Raw genomic sequence first — 26,298 nt, 5'->3', positions numbered from 1 at the left:
CCTAGGCAATATTCATCACGCAACATAATTAAAACTGATTATCGTGCTGCCTCTTTGCAATTTGTGGAACATGCTGTGTGCAACCCGGCTGTCACATTTCCTTACGTTACCACAGTGAATACACATAAAAATATATTTCATTGGCTGCAAAGTGGTTTGGGTTGTCCTGAGGGTGTAAAAGTTAGTCTATAAATTGAGGCTTGTTCCTTTCTCTTGTCAGTTATATCTGTAGACAGGACGGTGATAGGCGACTTCAATACAAAGGGCTGAATTTTCCTGTCCCGCCCACCGCGGGAATCATAACGCGCGGGGGCGGACAATGCAAAGATCCATTGACCTCGGGCGGGGTTTTCCAGTCTTGGTGTGAGCGCTGCCAGAAAATCCCACCCTAACAGTGATATTGCTTGCTTATCATGTATCCACCCACCTAGTAGAATCATCGAATGATCCAGGAGGAGGACATTCAGCCCATTGAACCTGTCTTGATAGGGCTATCCAATTAATCCCATTAACCTGCTGTTTATCTTTTTAAATATTTATTCAGAGAGTAAGTGCTGGGTTAGGCTGAAGCCCTGTGGCAATTATGCTTCTACCTGTTTCTTTCAATTTTTTAAGTTCATTAAAATCCTTTACAAAATATTTTATTTTATATGGGCGGCACAGTGGTAGCATTGCAGACTCACAGTGCCTGGGACGTGGGTTCAATTCCAACCTCGGGTGACTGTCTGTGTGGAGTTTGCATGTTCTCCCTGTGTCTGCGTGGGTTTCCTCCTCCGTCCAAAGATGTGTAGCTTAGGTGGATTGGCCATTCTCAATTGCCCCTTAGTGTCGGAGGACACTAGTGACAGACAGCATGGTTTTGTAAGAGGGAGGTCGTGCCTTACAAATTTGGTGGAGTTTTTTGAGGAAGTGACAAAAACGGTTGATGAAGGAAGGGCCGTGGATGTCGTCTATATGGATTTCAGTAAGGCATTTGACAAAGTCCCACATGGCAGGTTGGTTAAGAAGGTTAAGGCTCATGGGATACAAGGAGAAGTGGCTAGATGGGTGGAGAACTGGCTTGGCCATAGGAGACAGAGGGTAGTGGTCGAAGGGTCTTTTTCCGGCTGGAGGTCTGTGACCAGTGGTGTTCCGCAGGGCTCTGTACTAGGACCTCTGCTATTTGTGATATATATAAATGATTTGGAAGAAGGTGTAACTGGTGTAATCAGCAAGTTTGCGGATGACACGAAGATGGCTGGAATTGCGGATAGCGAAGAGCATTGTCGGGCAATACAGCAGGATATAGATAGGCTGGAAAATTGGGCGGAGAGGTGGCAGATGGAATTTAATCCGGATAAATGCGAAGTGATGCATTTTGGAAGAAATAATGTAGGGAGGAGTTATACAATAAATGGCAGAGTCATCAGGAGTATAGAAACACAGAGGGACCTAGGTGTGCAAGTCCACAAATCCTTGAAGGTGGCAACACAGGTGGAGAAGGTAGTGAAGAAGGCATATGGTATGCTTGCCTTTATAGGACGGGGTATAGAGTATAAAAGCTGGAGTCTGATGATGCAGCTGTATAGAACGCTGGTTAGGCCACATTTGGAGTACTGCGTCCAGTTCTGGTCGCCGCACTACCAGAAGGACGTGGAGGCATTGGAGAGAGTGCAGAGAAGGTTTACCAGGATGTTGCCTGGTATGGAGGGTCTTAGCTATGAGGAGAGATTGGGTAGACTGGGGTTGTTCTCCTTGGAAAGACGGAGAATGAGGGGAGATCTAATAGAGGTATACAAGATTATGAAGGGTATAGATAGGGTGAACAGTGGGAAGCTTTTTCCTAGGTCGGAGGTGACGATCACGAGGGGTCACGGGCTCAAGCTGAGAGGGGCGAAGTATAACTCAGACATCAGAGGGACATTTTTTACACAGAGGGTGGTGGGGGCCTGGAATGCGCTGCCAAGTAGGGTGGTGGAGGCAGGCACGCTGACATTGTTTAAGACTTACCTGGATAGTCACATGAGCAGCCTGGGAATGGAGGGATACAAACGATTGGTCTAGGACCAAGGAGCGGCACAGGCTTGGAGGCCGAAGGGTCTGTTTCCTGTGTTGTACTGTTCTTTGTTCTTTGTTCTTTGACTAGCAGGGTCAATACGTGGCATTACAGAGATTGGGCCTGGATGGGATTGTGGTCGTCACAGCCTCGATGGGTCGAATGGCCCCTTTCTGCACTGTAGGGATTCTACGATTCTATGAAAAAAAATTCCACTTACACCTCCCGGTCTAATTTTCTATCATCCGTCTCCCTTTCTGCTGCTGAAGGTCAAGAATATATAACAGTTAATCATTCTTCAACATTACATTTGTTTCAGGCAACCTTTGTGCAGAGTTCCTCCCTCTCCGCATTACCCCCACTTTTTCTCCCCGCCCCCGCTCCCACACCATGTTTGCCAGTGGTGTTACCAACTCCCACAATTGTTCATATTTATTTGACGAAAACTTTGCTTCATTCATCTAAAACAGAGAAGTCTTCAGCCAGACTGTGTACACAATAGTTAATCTAAGCAACGGCACTTGCATGCATTGACCTGTGCTCAGGTATCCCTATAGACCCCTTTTATTATCAATAGGAATGGGAACACCATAATTAAATAGCAATTTCATATGAATGTGTTTCAATTGTATCCTCATAACAATGTAACTTCACTTATTTGCCTTTTATCATTTTCCCTGGTGATAGTTAAATTACGTTGATTTTTACCATTCTTGCCATTTACTGCCCATTATAAGATCCTAGCTAAAGACTGGGAGTTTTCAGAAATATTAAATATCTTTAAGGATTTTACAGTATTGTGGCAATACAATACAATTCAAGGTAAGGGGGGCAAGGTTCAATGCAGATATGCGGGGGACGTATTTTACACAGAGGGTGGTGGGGGCCTGGAATGCACTACCAAGCAAGGTGGTTGAGGCAGACACGCTAGGATCATTTAAGACTTATCTAGATAGCCACATGAACAGACTGGGAATAGACGGATACAAACGGATGGTCTAGTTAGGAACACATGATTGGTGCAGGCTTGGAGGGCCGAAGGGCCTGTTCCTGTGCTGTATTGTTCTTTGTTCTTTGTTCTTTAATACAAGGAGCTGTATGCCCATTCCATTAAAGTCTTATCTCCAGTCAATCTGGCACTGTAGACATAAGCTCAGTCTCTACAGTAGTTGTAGACAGCCTGTGCCACAGGCATCTGCACATTTTCATCTAACTCAAGGACATCTGGGGCAAACACCACAAAGAGAGTACAGGGAAGGTCTAAGTGCAATGGACCTCCCGATTCATTCGCTGGTGATGTGCTCACAGGATGTCAAGTTAGTGGCTGGCTATGGTCATATACAAAGACAAAAATGCCCTTGCTGAATTAATAGCCCACTCAGGTTGATTTGAGTCTGGCATTGCACTTGGAGGATGATCAGTTTCGGCATCAGGGTCAACCCGACCTTTTGCGTCACCTGATTTTAAAAGAAAATTCAGCAGTAAGGACGCTTGGCCATGGATGGAGGGTGTGAGCAGCACAGGACTGAGCTTTTGGGTGACTTTGTACTTCTGCCCTTCCCTTTGCTCATGTCCTGAGGACTTACATTTCCAAAATGAGTTTAAATAAAATGACGGCAAAATCTGCTGAAGACACAGCTCGGAGAGGCAGAGACAAGGACCTGGCCTGATCCCCGTGTTCTTTATTTCTGCAATCTTAATAAGATGAATAATTATCTGGGTATGAGTGGATCAGGGGACAGAACAGACTTATAGCAGTTAGAAACCTGAAAGGCATCACCACACTATCAAAGTTGTATGCTATAAAAATAGGAATATTTAATTGTTCAATGCAAATTGAAATCATGCTGCATTTTCTTTTAGGACATCATTTGAAGTATATGGCCTACAAACGTATAGGTTGAGGGAGGACCATGAATACAAAACATATATTAACACAAATAAATCATTTTATACTCCTGGATAGGCCACAAATTAATAAAAGGAAAATTGCACAGTAAAGTGACATTTCCGTTGTTTTGTGATTAGCAGCAGAGGTACGGAACTGATGATGCAAGCTGGTAAGTATTTGCCACATTAATGCTCTCAGATTTGCAGGAGCAGGGCGGCACGGTGGCACAGTCACTGCTGCCTCACAGCGCCAGGGACCCAGGTTCAATTCCGGCCTCGGGTCACTGCCTTTGTGGAGTTTGCACTTTCTCCTTGTGTCTGCGTGGGTTTTCTCCGGGTGCTCCGGTTTTCTCTCACACCCCAAAGATGTGCGGATTAGGTTGATTGGCCGTGCTAAATTGTCAGGGGAATTAGCAGGATAAATGGGGTTACAGGAATAGGGCCTGGGTGGGATTGTGGTCGGTACAGACTTGATGGGCCAAATGGCCTCTCTTTGTCCTGTGGGGATTCTAGGATTCCAGAAAAGATAAGGAATGCTCGGATCACACCACACTACACATCCTAGCTGAGCCAGATACTACACTGACTCTCTCGTCATTCCACTGTTACATCTTGCCCATCATCAGCTATCATTCTCCTGGCAAGTAGCTTAATAGACTGACCCTAAGGAATCAGGTGTTTGAATGACTGAGTGCCTCGAGCAGGCTGAAGTGGCACTGTGGTTCCATACTACACCAACTCTGTCACCATGGACGTAGGGAGCACCAATCTTCATTTCCACGTAATAGAGGCTATAAAACAATTTGCCTACAACTCCTATTATTCCTAATATTTCTCAGCAAAAGATTGTTTTGGCAAACTCTGACCTGTATTTCAATATTGTTGGTTCATTGTTCATTTTTTATTATTTATTCATTCATGGGACGTGGGTGTTGCTGGCTAGGCCAGCATTTATTGCCCACCCCCAGTCGTCCTGGAGTGGGGGTGAGCTGCCTTCTTGGCAATTGAGTGGTTTGCTAGGCCATTTCAGAGGGACAGCTGACAGTCAACCACATTGCTGGAATCACATGTAGGCCAGATCAGGTAAGGACAGCAGATTTCCTTCCCTAAAGGGCATTAGTGAACCAGATGGGATTTTCCGACAATTGACAATGGTTTCATGGTCATCAGTGGATTCTTAATTCCGATATTTTATATTGAATTCAAATTCTACCATCTGTCATGGTGGGATTTGAACCCGGTTCCCCAGAACATTAACTAAGTTTCTGGATAGTCTAGCGATAATACCATTAGGCCATCGCTTCCCCTATCTTTTGGGAATTTCGAAGTATAACTCAGATATCAGAGGGACGTTTTTTACACAGAGGGTGGTGGGGGCCTGGAATGCGCTGCCAAGTAGGGTGGTGGAGGCAGGCATGCTGACATTGTTTAAGACTTACCTGGATAGTCACATGAGCAGCCTGGGAATGGAGGGATACAAACGATTGGTCTAGTTGGACCATGGGGCGGCACAGGCTTGGAGGGCCGAAGGGTCTGTTTCCAGTGCTGTACTGTTCTTTGTTCTTTGTTCTTTGAATCAACATTTTCTCCAGTTTGGAGCAATACATTAGACGGTGAAATGTTTGCATGTATATTTCTGCTTTCACTGCAGCACATGCAACATGGTGTTTCATTAAGGGCCTTCGTCCTAATGATTATTTAGCTGTTGATATGTTGGGAGTCACTGCTCCTTAATTGCTTACAAGATTGGGTTTTGGCAGTGCTAATGACTGTTGTTAAAATGTTATTCCTTGTCCTAAAGGCACTATTTTTTTTCTGAGTTACAGTTCGACAGGTTGCAGTTGTCGTAGGAGAGAAATTATGTCTGCACGTCTATTTCCAGTATAAAGTTGGTCATTTTCATGTGGATATTTTGTGTGTGTGTGTATGTGTGTGTATCTCTATAGCTCTCTTCATAACCTAACCCAAATAGGCGCACATCTCTGTCATAATTAGGCTTCGAAGTCAGCCTGAGGTGATTTAAATCTTGTTTAAATCAGCACAAAGCATCTTTGACAAACCCAGATAACCACAGCCAGCTGCAGTAATGAATGAGCCAACATGCCAACAAATAGACTTTGCAGGAAAGCAAGTTGCAGAAATTTATTATATGAAAATATACCTGATTGGTATTGGATACACAAATGCGCATGAGCAGATTGTGGCACACTGTGTCAACCAAGTTATTATTTCAATTCTATGCAGTTTAAAGAACAAAGACATTTGCATTCATATAGCGGCTTTCTTATTCTCAAGACGTACCAAATCGCTTCACGGTCAATTAATTATTTTTGAAGGGTAGTTACTTGTTATGGAGGTAAATGCAAGACCAGTTTGCACAAGGCAAGATTCCACACACAGCAAGGAGATAAAAAGGTAAACTCACCTCTTTTAGATGGTGTTGGGTGAGTGATTTCCAAGTTATGAGGAAATCTCCCGATTTCTAATGTCAAAGGTCTGAGTTGTAAGGAAACACTGATGGATAACTTGAGATCATCCAACAGGACAGAAGGTGTCCAAGAGGCTGTCTTATCAAGATATTCAAGTGTAATCACTCAGGAAGCCGACTGGAAAGGGGTGACGTTTTATTCTTAAATCAAAAGTTAGACCACACCCTGTGGTGCATATACATGAGTCCCATCCGGGCCTATAGAAACTGGACCCGCTCAGGGGTCTGCTTTATCAAGGGCTCTGGAGACAGATTCGACCTGGGTTGGCAATCACCTATTACACGGGAACTCGTATTCCACGAGAATCCATTACTGCTGCTTACTATCCAAAAAGGAGGAATTGGGAAGCTAAATACTGCAGGCTGGGCTGGGAAGAAGAAGTCATCCCCTCCCAGCCCCTAATAATCAGATGAAGCCTGACAAAACTGCTTTTCTCCCACAGTTTCCTATTAATTTTGAAGTCCTGCAGCTAGTTTCCTGCCTAAATCACTATGGTAAGAGTTTTAACAACACCAGGTTAAAGTCCAACAGGTTTATTTGGTAGCAAATGCCATTAGCTTTCGGAGCACTGCTCCTTCGTCAGGTGGAGTGGAAATCTGCTCTCAAACAGGGCACAGAGACACAAAATCAAGTTACAGAATACAGGTACATTGGGGAAACCATGCAGACGCTACGACAACGGATGAATGAACACCGCTCGACAATCACCAGGCAAGACTGTTCTCTTCCTGTGGGGGAGCACTTCAGCGGTCACGGGCATTCAGCCTCTGATCTTCGGGTAAGCATTCGCCAAGGTGGCCTTCACGACACACGACAGCGCAGAGTCGCTGAGCAGAAACTGATAGCCAAGTTCCGCACACATGAGGACGGCCTAAACCGGGATGTCGGGTTTATGTCACACTATCAGTAACCCCCACAACATGCCTCCTGGACTTGCAGAATCTCACTGGCTGTCCTGTCCGGAGACAATACACATCTCTTTAACCTGTGCTTAATGCTCCCTCCACTCACATTGTCTGTATCTTTCAGACAGTAATGTGGTTGACTCTCAACTGCCTTCGGGCAACTAGGGATGGGCAATAAATGCTGGCCAGCCAGCGATGCCCATGTCCCATGAATGAATAGAAAAAAAACTTAACATAACCAATTGCAAGGTTGAAATGAGTAATTATCCTATTCTTCCAAAATCTGAACTGCATCCCTTCCAGACATACTGATTGCCTGTAGCATAAAGCTGAATTTTTAAACATTTCCCTAATACACAAAGAAAATATATATATGGGTATTCAAATCAGTTGCACTACTTTCATCACGCCATCAATAACATGGTACAGCCATGCAACCATTGTGGGCACATTAAATTCAATCTTCAGTATTTTTGAGCACTACAGGAGGTTTCTTCTGACAATGGACCTAAAACTCTGGACAACCCTTTGAGGTGATGCGTGAGAAGTGGGGACTCAACCATGCCACTTCACCACTGCATCACCACTGCATCACCCCATATCCAATCGAATGGCAAAACGTATGTTTGAACTTCAAGATTCTTAATCATGAAGTACCATCAAACAAAACATGAGCAACCTGTAGCCATGCTGCATCTTAGAGTGACACTATTCAGTGCAACGGTGCCCTCACCTGTAGAATTGCCATTCAGCAGACAAGTATGAATAAACATCCACTGTCCACCCTTCATTGACATTCCCAGGAGAAAAACAGGGAAAGATGAAAGGTGCACATAACCGGCGTACAGGTAACAAATCACCCAACCTGAACATCAGACAGAAGGTTTGAGTATAGCAGCTAAGCGATGGCACCTTGAAACCAGCCGGAGTTATTCGCCCAGAACTAAATCATATCAAGAATAAACACCAAACAGTATGACAGTGCAATGAAACAGATGCCAATTAGAACAATACCATAACCAGAAAGGTTGAGCAATCCTATCGTGACTACAACACATTCTAATACATTAATACATGACACACACAAAGCAACCCTAAGCAGCATTCTGAAAACGTCCAGCAACCTCCAGCAAAGATTATTATACCTACATCTGGACAGATGAGAAAACTGCTGAGATGCTTCAGATACTTGCAAATTTATTGCCCTGGTGTCAAAGTACACCCAGACACTTTACGTACATAGTTTGATACTTTAAAGGTAAACCTGAAAACAGTGGATGTTGTGACATGATGATGCACCTTCAAATAGGATATATCTTATCTGCTGTCAATCATCACACATTTTACCTGGATAGGATGTATTACTCCCTGACTTGTAATCAGTCTACAAGCAGCAACAGTAGAGATTAGGGTCAGGATTTTCCAGCCTCGTTCATCCTGAAACCGTAAAATCCCACCCAATGGTCCACCCCTCGCCCGCTCCGATTCCTCTGGTGGGAGGGGCGGTACAATTCCAGCGTAGATGTGCTATACTGAGCCTGCCATTGAATATTATGTGTATATAACATAGGCCAATTTATTATTTGTTATTTTAATGTGTTAATTTCTTGTAAATTTTGTAACTATTTTAAATTTATTTTCTATCAATTATTGTGGACCAGTTGTGGTGTAACCCTGTGTGTGGAGTTCATTTCCTGGTCATAACGTGGAACATCAAGGTGAAGGAAGAACTCAGGTTACAGAATCTGAAGAAATGTACTGAACTGCACTGTGGGATCAAAGCATAAAGGATGATGGTCAATTTGGTCAAGTCAAAGCCTTGTCAGAATTAGCAACGTCTGCAAAATTAGTTCAACTGGCCTTGAACTGTGAGAAAGACGGACCCTTTCTCTGCTCATTGGAAGTAATAAAGAAGCCTGGGAATTGATAACAGTGTAAGGGGTAACAAACAAAATCAGACTGGTTCCATTTCTATAAACATGACTTTATAAGAGGCTCAGGACATAAGAACATAAGGGAAAAGGCAATGACATGATTGAAAACCAATTAAGTGGGCTAAAAACAAATATAACCTTATATGAAACAGGGTCAAGGTCAAGAAAGTTATATAGAAGAAGTCCACACAATTATCTCATCTCTGCCTCAGTAGGTTTGAGTGAATTGGTCAATCACTCAGAAATTGTGCATGGTGGGTTTCTCAGCAGCAGATTGAGCACTGCAATGGACTCTGGCTCACAGGGAAGCTAAGTATTATTATTAGTATGCACTATTGCTTTACGGTTTAATAAAAGGTGCGTCACCTCTGGTGGAGCCTCATCCAAGTTGCCGTGTGTCATCGGTATCCAGAGTAGAGACAGAAGAACCTTTGGGCCAGGAAGAGGCTCTGACAGAAGTCTTTGGCGGGATTCTCTGGCCGCGCACGCCCCAAGATCGGAAATTTCTGCCCAAGCTCAACAGACCTCTGAATGGTCCACCGAATTTTCTCTCTCACCCGCTACGAATCCCCCGGTGGGCAAGACAGGAGAATTTCAATCCTTATCTCCAAATAAAGAATCCATATTATGGCTTCACCAATCCTTGTGTACGATTGGTGCATTTACGTTGAATAGAGAAGAATGTTACATCAGTAAGATTTTCTTCACACAGAGCAATGATCTGGCTATTTGGAAAGAAGAGTAGAAGTGAAAACCTGGAATCAGTTAGGAAACAATTTGGCATGTTACAGTGGAGCATTGCAGGGTCTGACTGGATGGATGAATCGAGATGGACAACAAATACCCTTCTTCACCTGGAGTAATTTTGTGAAAATATCTGCAGTACCTTCTGGATTTCCATCCCCTTTTCTGATGTCTTGTTTTAGAATCATAGAACCATAGTATCCCTACAGTGCAGAAGGAGGCCATTCGGCCCATCAAGCCTGCACTGACAACAAACCTACTCAGGCCCTATCCTTGTAACCCCACATATTTACGCTACTGATCCCCCTGACACTAATGGTTAAGTTAGCATGACCAATCAACCTAACCTGCACATCTTTGGACTGTAGGAGGAAACCGGAGGACCTGGAGGAAACCCATGCAGACATGGGGAGAAGCTCCACACAGTCACCCAAGGCTGGAATTAAACCCAGTTCCCTGGCATTGTGTGGCAGCAGTGCTAGCCACTCTGCCACCTTGCCGCCCCATTACATTAATTATATTCACTCTTATATTCACCCAGCCACTTCGATCGCAATACAAAACAAATATTAGTGCTAACATTGTGCTTCACTTGCCACACAAGGGCCCTTCAATACCTTACCACAAGTAATCATTCTTCATGTCTGAGCCCACACTGTGAGATTTAGCAGGTTATTTGTCCATGACTGCAATACTGAGCCTGGCTTCCTAATGTGTAGCTCCGATCAGAAATCATAGGATGACAATTGGGAGAGGAGAATGATTTTAGTTTGCCCTCTGACCCAGGAGGATTGACGTCAATTATAGTGCATCTATTTATATATTGGTTGAAGTCGGCCAACTCAGTGCAAATGGGGTCATGAACATTTTTGATCAGCAGACACACATCATCTGAGCCATCAAGGTGTCCTGGGCACCAAGGATGCTGAGGAGTATGAGACGTAACAATGAAATGCTCATACACATTAAGCTTAAAAAATATTTATTACTGGAGTACTCTAAACTAAACCCTCCAAGGCATTTACTGTGAATTAGACCCAAGTATGAAGGTCAAAGTATTATCTGCGATTCACTGACAAATGTTGCACGCCATTGAAATGAATAGCGCCGCATGTATAAATTTTCCCTCAGATATTAATAGAAATAGTAATTTTTTTCCCAATCATAAAATATCCCCACAAACAGATGAGGAGAACACTGGCCTCTAGTGAGTACAGTTCTGCCTTGTCCTCATCTGGTGGAAGTTCCACGAGTGTAATATGCTTGAATACAAAGTAAATCTAGCCAGACTGGAGGTCAGCACTGCCAATCAATTAAACAGTTTTGTGTTTGCAGGTTGCTAATGGGTGTTTTCTCTCAGCCTCCTGCCCCTAATTGCAAGTTTAATTGCTTATTAGTGACTGGTGATAATTGTCCCATCACACAAGGTCAAGAAGATTCAAAATAGTGATAACCCCAATCATCATCCGCATTTAGCTCAATTATGTCCAAAAGCCACTGAAAGAATATGTTTTCCCTTCGTTTTATGTCAGCTTAGCCACGGGTCTCGCTAAAAGGGCAATCAGTCTTTGCCTGGCTTCAGTCAATTCTGCTCCACAACTGATCAGAAGGACGTGGACTCACAACATCATAAGAGAAATGTTAATAAGGGAGATTAATTTGTCTATTGCAACTCATTCATTCATAAAGATAAATTGATTTGTAAATAATCATAGGCGTTTGGCCTCCACTGGAAGTCCATTCTGAAAATGCTGTTTTCAGAATCTCCTGCTATCGATTCTAAGCTTATCTTATTCTAGTTTAAAGTTTAAAAAAACTTTTATCGCAGGCACAGTATAGTTTGGATAGGTTTGCACCTGATCTACACTCTATGGTTTTGACTGGATAATTCAGTATTCTCTAGTCATGGTGATACCTACGGGTATCTTTAACCTGGAATTATTTCGACACCATTCAAATAATCGTAGAATCCCTATTTGGCCCATCGAGCCCACACAAACAACAATCCCACCCAGGCCCTATCCCCATAACCCCATATATTTACACAGCTAATGCGGCTGAAACTAAAGGTCAATTTAGCATGGACAATCAACCTAACCCACACATCTTTGAAGAGAGTACATTTTCAGAGAGTACATTGCTCACCACTTTTTTCTTCCCATTATGTATATTTAATATTTGCATCTACAGCTGTCCATCAATGTACTCCAATATTTTAAAAGCAGGATACTGCAGATGCTGGAAATCTGAAATTAAATGCTGGAAAAGCTCAGCAGGTCAGGCAGCATTTTACTTTGTCTGACCTGCTCCCCTCCCCCTCTATAACAGTATAAAATCCATCACATTTCTCCCTCTCTTTAACTCTGAAGAAGAGTCATATAGATTTGAAACATTAACTTTGTTTCTCTCTCTGCAGACGCCGGCAGACCTGCTGAGTCTTTCCAGCAGTTTCTGTTTTTACTTCACTATTTTGTTCAACACATTTTGTATTTTCTGAACTGAATCATCAGAATAAGTTGGCCTTCCTAATTTGTTGCAATCAGCAAACTTAAGCAATTTCCATTCAGTTTCTGAATTCAAGACATTGATAGAAATTGGAAACAATATTTGTCCCAGTGCTGATCCCTGGAAGGCCTCAGTCAGGACTTTCCCATCCTGGGATAACACCACTCACCCAGTTTTCTAAACCCGCTATCCTTATTCTTTACCAAAACATGTCATGGATACCCATCCTCTTGACTTGGACTAGATAGATTCTCTTGTGAAAGCATGTCAAATGCCTTTCAGAAGTCTCAGCATTAGAGCTTACATTCAGCAGATCACTTCCTGGTCGGATGGTCAGACAGAACCCTCTCTTCTGAATTCAAGTGGACAGCCATTTATTATCGTATGATAATCATCAACCTTCCTTCTAGATAATTGTTTAATATGGCATTGAAGGAAGACTTTGGGCGGGATTTTCTGGCTACGCTCACCCCAAAACCGGAAAACCCAAGGTCGACAGACTTTGCCATGGTCTGCCCCTTGCCCGCTCCGATTCCCGTGGTTGGCGGAATGGGAAAATTTGCCCCTTTGGATTTTTACTTGTCCATGCACGTTTCCTCACCTCCATTGAAAATGGGCACCACGCCAGCGGTTCCCAGTCTAGTGGTACCTCTTTCATATAAATTGACATCATCATGTTGAGTGTCGATCTTAAAAATCTCCTCCCTCATCTGCTTTAGTGATCCGGCAATCCATGAGGACTTTTGTTTTCCATTTTAACTCTGTTGAGACTTCCATTTCATTGTACAGAAGCCGTTGTTTGTGCTTTTGTCCCCCCTGTCTTCCCTGATGAATATTTGGAGAAAGTAATCACTCAGAATATTAATGGCCTTGTACTCATTCTACGTTTTGGCCAGCTTGCACCATCACCTCTTCTCCCACTGTCACTTACTTCAGCACACTGAAGGCAATACTTGCTTTTTGGAATTTATGTCTTGATTCTAAGTAAAACCAGATTTTACCTTCCTGGTAATCATTATTATGGTCTCATGTTCCACAGTTGTGTGGAACGCCATGTTAGAAATCAAAGACAACAGGGTTTTGCTTTTCCATTCATTAATGTCTTAAAGAAAATCCTCTCCTCATTTCAATATTTAAAAGAAATGCAAATCCCATTATGCCAAAGTCTTTATCAATTATTTGATTTAATTCAAATTTTTCCCAAAATATAGAATCAATTTGTGTCAAAAGGTGTTTCCCATAATGCAGTAGTGTCGTACTGCAGTTTGTGATGATGATAAAAATGAAAAGTGTTCCTTCAAATATGCTCTCTTAACAGATACAAAGACAATTCTCCTTAAACAGAACATGTTGCTCAATGTTCCTGAGGTATTGTGCATAGATAATGTATCTTGCAAGGCCGAGAACATACTTAGAATTCCAACCGCAAACCACGTCCTCCCTAAGGCCTACTATAATGGGCATGTGTGTTATATAAGCCTTGAAAATGCTATGTGCAGTTCAAAAAATGTTCAGTAACGCTTCTACGATATTGTTTCCAATTGTAAGAAACCAATTTCATTTGGATCTTCGATATTCACATCCAAACATGCCTTGAAGTCAATAAAAGTTTACTTTAAAAATTTGATTTAAAAATTATGAGACAAGAGCAGAATGATCTTTAATACAATTGGCTGAATTCCTGAACTGGAAATAGAGCCTGGAGGTACTTTTGAGACGTGCCAATGCTGCCAAGAAGGGGACATAGGAACACAATATTGCTGAGTGTCCCTTCAGTGAGATCAGGGCACCATGAGAAGGAAGGGGTTGCGGGTGGTTGGGGTAGCCAGGGGACGGCGTTATATGCTAAATGTGAGAACAAAAGAAAACTATGTTGCTTATGTAGAAACAATGCAACAATGGGACAGTTCCGAGCATGAAACAAAAATGGCCATTATCTGCTGGTAATTCCATGGGGAATTGCACTATGTTGTGTGGTACCAGTCATACGGAGCAGGGATGCTCCAGCTATGGTCCCTGATATACAGAGTTTTAGCCAATTGTAAATGGAATGGGAAGAGAAATTGGCAAACAATTCTCACTCCAATAACCTCCCGGGGCGGCATAGTGGCACAGTGGTTAGCACTGCTACCTCACAGCTCCAGCGGTCCAGGTTCACTTCCGGCCTTGGGTGACTGGCCGAGGTGTGAGAGTTAGGTGGATTGGCCATGGTAAATTGCCCTTTAGTGTCAGGGGGATTAGCTCGGGTAAATGCATGGGATTATGGGGATAGGGCCAGGGTGGGATTGTGGTCGGTGCAGACTCGATGCACTGTAGGATTCTATGATTCTATGATTCTGTGACTGTGTGGAGTTTACACATTCTCCCCGTGTCTGCATGGGTTTCCTCTGGGTGCTCTGGTTTCCTCCCACAGTCCAAAGATGTGCAGGTTCGGTGAATTGCCCACGCTAAATTGCCCCTTAGGTGCGTAGTTTAGATGGATTAACCATGGTAACTCTATGGGATTACAGGGATGAGGTGGGGAGAGGGCCTGGGTTGGAGTGTCTGTCAGAGATTCGGTGCCAACTCGATGGACCAAATGGCCTCTTCTGCACTGTAGAGAATCTATGATTCTATGTATGATTCTAACCTTTGTTGGTAGAGGGCATGTGTGTTTGTTGGGAAAGGATAGATTTGGTCTCAGCTCAAATCCTTCCGATCAAGTCCACCTCCCCGGACAAACACACGCTCACACATGCAGTCTGGGCAGAATACCCATAGGGAAAGGTACGGATGGGCTGCTGGCAACAATGACAATCATGTAAGGGACGTACAGAGGAGGGAAGAAGCAAGAGAGAAAGTGCGGAGGAAAATGCATCCGCATAATCAAACTAAAAATATAGTATCCATGTGTTTTACATTCAGAGTTTGTCTGAAAGATTCACATCTGTTTTGACTTCGCAGCTGACTTATTGCAAAATTGTTAGAGCAAATATTCAGGAGATTTATTTATAAGAAAACTTCCAGTCTAAATGCTATATTTAAGGTCAGCCCTAGTGGAATTTTTTAGCGGGTGAGGATGGGGAGAAAGAGTTGTTTACATTATCCTGGTGTCAATGATAGAATAAGTCTCCAATCTGAAAGAAAACCACACCAGGACAACTTCATAGTTATATACCACCAGATAACGGTAGGCATTTATATAAACACAGAATCACATCGCACAGCTTCCATCTTGCAAATAAGGATGTGAAACTGAAGTATTGATGAGATTGTCTGCTGAGTATCCGAGAACTTCTGCTTGACCTTCCGGAACAAACTATGGGGCTCGATGGTGATATGCAATATAACAAGCACTTATTGGGCCATATGATGGGCACATAACCCAAAATTACCAAAATCATAGTATGGAATTATGGAATTATAGAATCCCTACAGTGCAGAAGGAGGCCATTCGGCCCATCAAGTATTTATATAGAACATAGAACATTACAGCGCAGTACAGGCCCTTCGGCCCTCGATGTTGCGCCAACCAGTGAAACCAATCTAAAGCCCCTCTAATCTACACTATTCCAATATCATCCATATGTTTATCCAATAACCATTTGAATGCTCTTAATGTTGACGAGTCCACTACTGCTGCAGGCAGGGCATTCCACGCCCTTGCTACTCTCTGAGTAAAGAACCTACCTCTGACATCTGTCCTATATCTATCACCCCTCAGTTTAAAGCTATGTCCCCTCGTGCTAGCCATCACCATCCGAGGAAAAAGGCTCTCACTATCCACCCTGTCTAATCCGCTGATCATTTTGTATGCCTCTATTAAGTCACCTCTTAACCTTCTTCTCTCTGACAAAAACAACCTCAAGTCCCTCAGCCTTTCCTCATACAATCTTCCCACCATACCAGGCAACATCCTGGTAAATCTCTTCTGCACTCTTTCCAACGCTTCCACATCTTTCCTATAATGCGGCGACCAGAACTGTACGCAATACTCCAAGTGCGGCCACACCAGAGTTTTGTACAGTTGCAGCATGACCTCATGGCTCCGAAACTCAATCCCTCTACCAATAAAAGCTAACACACCGTATGCCTTCTTAACAACCCTATCAACCTGGGTGCCAACTTTCAGGGATCTATGCACATGGACACCCAGATCCCTCTGTTCATCCACACTACCAAGGATCGTACCATTAGCCCAGTACTCTGTATTCCTGTTACTCCTTCCAAAGTGAATCCCATCACACTTTTCCGCATTAAACTCCATTTGCCACCTCTCAGCCCAGCTCTGCAGCTTATCTATGTCCCTCTGTGACCTGCCACTTCCCTCCGCACTGTCTACAACTCCACCGACTTTAGTGTCATCCGCAAATTTACTAATCCATCCTTCTACGCCCTCATCCAGGTCATTTATAAAAATGACAAACAGCAGTGGCCCCAAAACAGATCCTTGCGGTACACCACTAGTAACTGAACTCCAGGATGAACATTTCCCATCAACCACCACCCTCTGTTTTCTTACAGCTAGCCAATTCCTGATCCAAACCACTAAATCACCCTCAATCCCATGTGTCCGTATTTTCTGCAATAGCTTACCATGGGGAACCTTATCAAACGCTTTGCTGAAATCCATATACACCACATCAACCGCTTTACCCTCATCCACCTCTTTGGTCACCTTCTCAAAGAACTCAATAAGGTTTGTGAGGCACGACCTACCCTTCACAAAACCGTGCTGACTATACCTAATCAAATTATTCCTTTCTAGATGATTATAAATCCTATCTCTTATAATCCTTTCCAAAACTTTGCCCACAACAGAAGTAAGGCTCACTGGTCTATAATTACCAGGGTTGTCCCTACTCCCCTTCTTGAACAAGGGGACAACATTTGCTATCCTCCAGTCTTCTGGCACTGTTCCTGTAGTCATGATGTGGAGATGCCGGCGTTGGACTGGGGTAAACACAGTAAGAAGTTTAACAACACCAGGTTAAAGTCCAACAGGTTTATTTGGTAGCAAAAGCCACACAAGCTTTCGAGGCTCTAAGCCCCTTCTTCAGGTGAGTGGGAATTCTGTTCACAAACAGAACTTATAAAGACACAGACTCAATTTACATGAATAATGGTTGGAATGCGAATACTTACAACTAATCCAGTCTTTAAGAAACAAAACAATGGGAGTGGAGAGAGCATCAAGACAGGCTAAAAAGATGTGTATTGTCTCCAGACAAGACAGCCAGCACATTAAAGAAGCCATCCCCTACGGACAAGCCCTCCGTATACACAGGATCTGCTCGGATGAAGAGGATCGCAACAGACACCTCCAGACGCTGAAAGATGCCCTCATAAGAACAGGATATGGCGCTAGACTCATTGATCAACAGTTCCAACGCGCCACAGCGAAAAACCGCACCGACCTCCTCAGAAGACAAACACGGGACACAGTGGACAGAGTACCCTTCGTTGTCCAGTACTTCCCCGGAGCGGAGAAGCTACGGCATCTCCTCCGGAGCCTTCAACATGTCATTGATGAAGACGAACATCTCGCCAAGGCCATCCCCACATCCCCACTTCTTGCCTTCAAACAACCGCACAACCTCAAACAGACCATTGTCCGCAGCAAACTACCCAGCCTTCAGGAGAACAGTGACCAAGACACCACACAACCCTGCCACAGCAACCTCTGCAAGACGTGCCGGATCATCGACACAGATGCCATCATCTCACGTGAGAACACCATCCACCAGGTACACGGTACATACTCTTGCAACTCGGCCAACGTTGTCTACCTGATACATTGCAAGAAAGGATGTCCCGAGGCATGGTACATTGGGGAAACTATGCAGACGCTGCGACAACGGATGAATGAACACCGCTCGACAATCACCAGGCAAAACTGTTCTCTTCCTGTTGGGGAGCACTTCAGCGGTCACGGGCATTCGGCCTCTGATATTCAGGTAAGCGTTCTCCAAGGCGGCCTTCGCGACACACGACAGCGCAGTGTCGCTGAGCAGAAACTGATAGCCAAGTTCCGCACACACAAGGACGGCCTCAACCGGGATATTGGGTTTATGTCACACTATTTGTAACTCCCACAGTTGCGTGGACCTGCAGAGTTTCACTGGCTGTCTTGTCTGGAGACAATACACATCTTTTTAGCCTGTCTTGATGCTCTCTCCACTCCCATTGTTTTGTTTCTTAAAGACTTGATTAGTTGTAAGTATTCGCATTCCAACCATTATTCATGTAAATTGAGTCTGTGTCTTTATAAGTTCTGTTTGTGAACAGAATTCCCACTCACCTGAAGAAGGGGCTTAGAGCCTCGAAAGCTTGTGTGGCTTTTGCTACCAAATAAACCTGTTGGACTTTAACCTGGTGTTGTTAAACTTCTTACTGTTCCTGTAGACAATGATGACACAAAGATCAAAGCCAAAGGCTCTGCAATCTCCTGTCTAGCCGCTCAGAGAATCCTGGGATAAATCCCATCCAGCCCAGGGGACTTATCTATTTTTACCCTTTCCAGAATTGCTAACACCTCCTCCTTATGAACCTCAATCCCATCCAGTCCATCAGCCTGCATCTCAGTACTTCCCTCGACAACACTGTCCCTCTCCTGTGTGAATACCGGCGAAAAATATTCATTTAGTGCCTCTCCTATCTCTTCAGACTCCACGCACAACGTCCCTCTACTGTCCTTGACTGGCCCTAATCTTACCCTAGTCATTCTTTTACTCCTGACATACCTATAGAAAGCTTTAGTGTTTTCCTTGATCCTACCTGCCAAAGACTTCTCATGTCCCCTCCTGGCTCTTCTTAACTCTTTCTTTAGGTCCTTCCCAGGATTATATAGCATATTTAATATAATAAAACACTCCAAGGTGCTTCACAGAGTTATTACAAAACAAAATGTGACACAGCCATGTGAGGAGACATGGTCGAAGAGGAGGTTTTAAGGAGTGTCTTAATAGAGGCAAGTGAGGGAGAGAGACAGAGAGGTGTAGGGAATGTATTCCAAAGCTTGGGACCCAGCCAGTTGATAGCACGACAGCAATATTGCAGCGATTTCAAAATCAGGGATACGCACAGAGCTGAAATTGGATGAGCGCAGAGATCTCAGAGTGAGGGGATCTGGAGGAGATTTCAGAGACATGGAGGTGCCAGGCTATGAGTGGGATTTGAAAATGAGGATGAGGATTATAAAGTTGAGGCCGACGAGGGACTGCAAGCACAGAGGTGATGAGTGAACAGGAGTGGGTGCCCTCAACATTTACAGAGGGTGGAATGTGGGAGACTGGTCAGGAGTGCATTAGAATAATGAAGACTTAAGGTAACAAAGGAATTGATGAGTGTTCCTGCAGAAGATGAGCTAAGGCAGGGTGGAAGTGGGCAATGTTAGGGAAGTGGAAACAGACGGTCTTAGTGATAGCCGTGTATGTGGTTAAAACTCATCTTGGGGTCAAATATGACACCAAGGTTGAGAAGTTTGGTTCATCCTCAGATCGGGTCAGGTAGTGAGAGGAGTCAGTGGTTGGAGAGTGGAGTTTGTCCTGAACACTGTAAACAATGGCTTCAGTCTTCCCAGGATTTAATTGCATGAAAGTTCTGTTCATCCAATTCTGTACTTTGAACAAACGGTGTGATCGTTTGGAGAAAGTGGAGGGGTTGGGAAATGTGGTATTCTTAGAATCTTAGAAACCCTACAGCACAGAAAGAGGCCATTCGGCCCATCGAGTCTGCACCGACCACAATCCCACCCAGGCCCTACCCCCATATCCCCACATATTTACCCATTAATCCCTCTAACCTACACATCTCAGGACACTAAGGGCAATTTTAGCATAGCCAATCAACCTAACCCGCACATCTTTGGACTGTGGGAGGAAACTGGAGCACCCGGAGGAAACCCACGCAGACACGAGGAAAATGTGCAAACTCCACACAGACAGTGACCCGAGCCGGGAATCGAACCCGGGACCCTGGAGCTGTGAAGCAGCAGTGCTAACCACTGTGCTACCGTGCCGCCCTTGAATTTAGGCTGGGTGTCGTTGGTATATGTGGAAACCGATGCTGTGTGTTTGTGAATGGTGTTGCTGAGAAGCAGGATGTGGATAGAAATAGATAGGGCTCAAGGTAAGATTCCTGGGAAACACCAGGGATAATGGAGCGAGAATGGGACGAGGAGCCATTGATGATGATTCTCTGGCTACAATTAAACTGAAGAATGGAATCAGATAGGTGAAGCCCCATCCAACTGGATGGCAGAGGTACATTGAAGGAGAATTGTGTGATTGACTATGTCAAAAGCTGCATATAGGTTGAGAAGGGATAGTTTGCCCTTATTACAGTCATTTAGGATATTACTTGTGACTTTTAATAACTATGTTGTAAAAGGGACGAAAACCTTTCTTCTTTCATGGGTTGTGGTCAATTATTTGTTAACCATTCCCCAATTACCCTTGAACCGAATGGCTTGGTCGGCCACTTCAGAGGGCAGTCAATCATATTGCTGTGGGTCCAGAGTCACATGTAGGTCAGATCAGGTATGGAATGTAGATTTCCCTCCCTACAGAGCATTAGCGAACTAGATGGGTTTTTATGATAATTGATAATAGCCTCATGGTCTCCATTACTAAGGCTAGCAACGGAGCAGTGGCGGGTTTCAAAGCAGCTGGCTCAACTCAGGCCAGCAATCGATAGACCGGGGATCGATCAGCACTCTGTAGCCATTGAACAGAAGCAAATACCACTGTAAATAAAAGGGTGATTGTGTGACAGAAGACTGGCCTCAGTAAGATTATTACAACCCCCTATATCAATGCCAGTTTTTATTTCTTGTATTCTAATCGGACAAGAACAAATCTCATGATACAATGGTTAAAATACTCATCTTAAGTTGTTGTGGTTAAGATTGAGGCAACAACACTGCAGTCACTTTCGCTGATGTTCGCTTCTATCCAGATTGGGTTCAGCAGCAGTACAGACAGATTGAATGGTTTATTCAAATTAATATTTGGGCGGATCTCTTCATGAATAGAAACACATTTGCACTGCACCATTTCTGTGTAGGATGCGGACAACTGCATCCATTGACGGAAGCAATCACAAAGGAATCGAATTATTGTATCCATGCTGGGTATTTTGTATCTGTTGTGTCATTGGTGGGTGTGTATGGGTGAATGTGTAGAGAAAACAAACATCCACTCCAGCATTGAGGATGCACTTGGTTTCTGGTAGCTTGGCTGACATTATCAAGTACTCTAATGGGCTCTGTGCATCTAATTCTTGGTTTAGTAATGGGCAGCACGGTAGCACAGTGGGTAGCACTGCTGCTTCACAGCTCCAGGGACCTGGGTTCGATTCCCGGCTTGGGTCACTGTCTGTGTGGAGTTTGCACATTCTCCTCGTGTCTGCGTGGGTTTCCTCCGGGTGCTCTGGTTTCCTCCCACAGTCCAAAGATGTGCAGGTTAGGTTGATTGGCCATGCTAAAATTGCCCTTAGTGTCCTGGGATGCGTAGGTTAGAGGGATTAGTGGGTAAAATATGTAGGGATATGGGGGTAGGGTCTGGGTGGGATTGTGGTCGGTGCAGACTCGATGGGCCGAATTTTGGATTTGAGTTTGATAGATAGAAGTTGCAGAAAAGGAGGATGGGTCCTCAGTGCAGTGTCCCTCTTGAAGGACAATATACTCAGTCAATACTGCACTGGAACATCAGCTGAGATTCAGGAATGGGTCGGAACCCGCAATCCTTTAACTCAATTGCAATTTAACTTAGTGAGCTTGGGGAAAGGTAATTGATCCACCAAGCTTATTACTTCCAAAAGATATTGCGAAGTTTACCCCAAACTCTCCCCTACTTATTTCATTTTTCCTGGTTATTACCTGAAATGTACTCGCCAGGCCTTCTCCCATCCACCAACTATTTAACTGCACATTAATGACGCATTAAATCAACAGAAAATACTTCACTAGGTAGAGCCAGGGTTCTAATGGGCATTCTAAACTGGCCCCAGCACTTGTGCTTAAAGTAGATCGACTGTAAACAGAATATGTTTGGCACCATAAATAATTTGAGGGGAATTAATAATTAAATCTGTTTGAAAATGAAAGCAAGAATGTGTACAATTTTGTGGAATGTCTCCAGCAGAATCCTGTCTTGATAAACTGATTCTTATCTGGTATCTTTTTCTGGTGTTGTTCCAGCACGGCCCTATTTGGGAGGTCTGGCATCCAGTTGCAAGCGAAATCTGCCCTTTCTCTTTGCTCTGTATAATTTACAGTCTGCATATTTCTCAACTGGCATGCTTGACTGTGGGCAATATTTTACAATAATGAGGCCATTCATAATAAACTCTTGTATATTTTACAATAATAGTCATAATTGTTAACCCTTGTTGAGCAGTGAAGAGTTTGCAGAAAAATATATAGTCAACATGGATAAAGATTCCCTGGCTATTAAATTCGACTGACACTGGGAAGTTCCGAAGAACAAAGGGACCTTGGCGTGTTTGTCCATAGATCACTGAAGGCGGAAAGGCAGGTTAATAGGGTGGTGAAAAAGGCACATGGCACCCTCGCCTTTATCAATCGGGGTATAGATTACAAAAGCAGAGAGGTCATGATGGAGTTGTATAGAACTTTGGTGAGGCCACAGCTGGAGTACTGTGTGCAGTTCTGGTCGCCACATTATAGGAATGATGTGAAGGGACGCAGAGGAGATTCACCAGGATGTTGCCTGGGATGGAACATCTAAGTTATGAAGAGAGGCTGGATAGGCTTGGGTTATTTTCTCTTGAGCAGGGAAGACTGAGGGGCGACCTGATTGAGGTGAGGGGCATGGACAGGATGGATAGGGAGCAGCTGTTCCCCTTAGTTGAAGGGTCAGTTACTAGGGGACTCAAGTTAAAAGTGAGGAGTGGGAAGTTTAGGGAGGATTTGAGGAAAAACGATTTTACCCAGAGGGTGGTGACGGTCTGGAATGCACTGCCTGGGAGGGTGGTGGAGGCGGGATGCCTCACATCCTTTAAAAAGTACCTGGATGAGTGCTTGGCACACCATAACATTCAAGGCTATGGGCCAAGTGCTGGCAAGTGGGATTAGGTGGGCAGGTCAGGGCCTTTCATGCGTTGGTGCAGACTCGAAGGGCCGAACGGCCTCTTCTGCACTGTAGTATTCTATGATTCTGTGACTCCAAATGGCCTGGTTTGTCAGCACTACGAGTGTCGGTTTGGCTCCAAAATGGTGTTCGCAGTGCATGCGCTGACTTCTGGTGAACACCATTTTCATGAGGTATTAGCACACACACAGGAACTAGTTACGTGAGTTATGCAGAGCAGACAGTGATACCAGGCAGTGCATAACGCTGATTTGATGGTTGCCATTCCAGAGCTCAACACGTCAGTTAATGCCCTCTTTTAAGAGACACCCAGCTGAAATGCACACTTATCAGCCCCCCACCTCCCAGTGCTATTTAAAGGGATTTTCCAAATCATCAAAGGGACCTCAAGTTTACTTTCAGGTTAACTAATGTTTGGGGGGCAATTCTCCCAAAAAAGTTCTAAGTGCTGAATTTGCGGGAAAACTAGTGTGAATCACAATTGTTTTTTCATTGGGAATTCAGACTTGAATCTCCCACACTCTGTGCACTGCAGAGGTCACAATCATGAATATCATTAAAAGCTCGGGGGGGCGGGGCCTATTCACACCAAAGTCTGACAGTTCCGGAACTCTGCGCATGCGCAGCGACCCCGAGCTGTCAGCCTGCACTTTGCTGGCCAACTCGATTGCTGGCCAGTCCGGGACCCTCACAGTGCTGCCCCTCCACATCCCCCCCCCCAACAGCCCGATCGCAGCCCCCGTAAGCATTCCCAGGCCAGCCCTGGCAGACCCCCCAATGGGAGGCAGATCCCACCCCTGGGGAGGCAGAGCCCCCCATCCCTGCAGACCCCCCCTCCACGGGAGGCAGACCCCCCCCCCACAGCCCACTCCAATCACTGGCCTGCCTGCCGTCTCGACCAATCCCCATGCAGAGTGACAGTGGGACCCCCAAATCCCACCTATCGCCCCTAAGCCCTGCTGCTAGGCCCCGCCCCTAGGCCCCACCCCCTTGGCACTGACTCCCCCTCAGCCCTACCCCTTAACACGGCCCCATGCCCGGTAGGCAGTGCCAAGGTGCCCCCAGGGCATGGGCACTTTGCCCCTTGGTCGGTGTTGGGGGCACAGGCTGGCACTGCCAAGGTGCCCATGCCCAGGGGGCAATTCCCCCCCACCCGACACCCTGCGGGGCCCCGATTGCCCCCCCTTCACTCCAGCAGGGTCTCTCCTTAGTTCCCCGAAAGTGGGGAGTTACTCTAAACCCCGCTGGAGTGAATTTGTGCTGGTAGGGTGCGAGATGCATTTGGGCCCGGAGACTTCAATCCCAGGCCTGATAATCACATTAAAATTACATTAAAATAAGATTAAAATAACTTACCTGCTGTTCCTGCCGGTTTTGTGCATGGTCCGAACCGTGCCGGATACCCATCGCTGGGAGATGCACATGCGTCGGGAACACATGTGCAAATCTCGCTATTTGATGCACACGCAACTCTCCCGGCCCGACCCACCAAAACATTAGTGCGTCGGGGTGGGAGGATCGCGGCCTTGATTTCTACTGGCAGTTACAATGGTTGTAGAAGTTGTCTCTGGGTTGTCTCTGGAATTCTTTAAAGTTGCTAAAGTCTACTAACAGAGAGTGGGGCACACGCTGAGGGACTTTACACTGACTGCAAAGATTTGGAACACTCCAGGAGCTCCCAGAAAAAGGGCACAGCAGTACGCATCCACTTTGGCATGACAGGGAGAATGAACAGAGGGGTCAGACAGCAGGACAAGCTGCTGGAAGAAGGGAAAGGGCTCTCAGCACGAGGACATATCCACCCAGGATGTTCAGGGTGAAATTATAGCAGTTGAACCTCAGTGAGGAAGAATGCGATGGGCTTCGGCACTTCCATGAGAATGTCCTCACTGAAGTCTGCCAGCTGCTGCAGCCGCAACTGCAGCATCAGGGCAGGGTTAGGACAGCATTGCCTGTGAAGCTGATCCAGACTCTGATCCTTTCTCAGTCTAGCTCCTTTCAGGTGGGAGCTGCTCATATTTGCAATTTCTCCCAGTTTGCAGTCCATTGTTGCACAGCTAACATCATTAAAGCTCTCTTACTCAAGGAGAATTAAATGGATTTCACTCTCTAACCAAAGAGGGAAGCAGGCAGAGTGAGCAGGATTGCAGACTTTCCCGTGGCGCATTGTGCCATTGACTGCACGCATGTCATTTTGCAGCCACCACTATGTCAACTCTGAGATGTACCAAAACCGGAAAAACCTTCAACTCCTTTGATGTGCAGCTGGTTCAAGAGGATATGCAGCATGTGATGCACTGCAGCACTTTAACCCTGGCAGCAGTCATCTTGCATTCTTTCCGTGGCACTGCTGGATGTTGTACACTTGAGTCACCACATCCAGAGAGTAGCTTCTGGGCACCAAGGACTCATGACTCAGGTGCACAATTCACATACCCGGGAGCAGCATGAGTGTAACAAAAATCAGGCTGTCACAGAAAATGGAACCCAAAAAATTATTGTGGTGCTTTAACAATGCTTCAGCTGCCTGCACCATTCAAGAGCAGTGCTGCTGTACTCAGTAGAGCTTGTGTCAACACTCACGATGACCCATTGCTGCCTCACAAACTTACCATCCTGAGGACAGATGGCTTCCCACCAGCTGCACAGTTTTTTAAAAGTTCTTGCACAGAACGTAGGCTAGACCAGCATTTATTGCCCATC

The sequence above is a fragment of the Mustelus asterias genome, chromosome 13 (genome assembly GCF_964213995.1).
Source record: "Mustelus asterias chromosome 13, sMusAst1.hap1.1, whole genome shotgun sequence".
Taxonomy (NCBI): Eukaryota; Metazoa; Chordata; class Chondrichthyes; order Carcharhiniformes; family Triakidae; genus Mustelus; species Mustelus asterias.
This window is presented reverse-complemented; position numbering follows the sequence as displayed.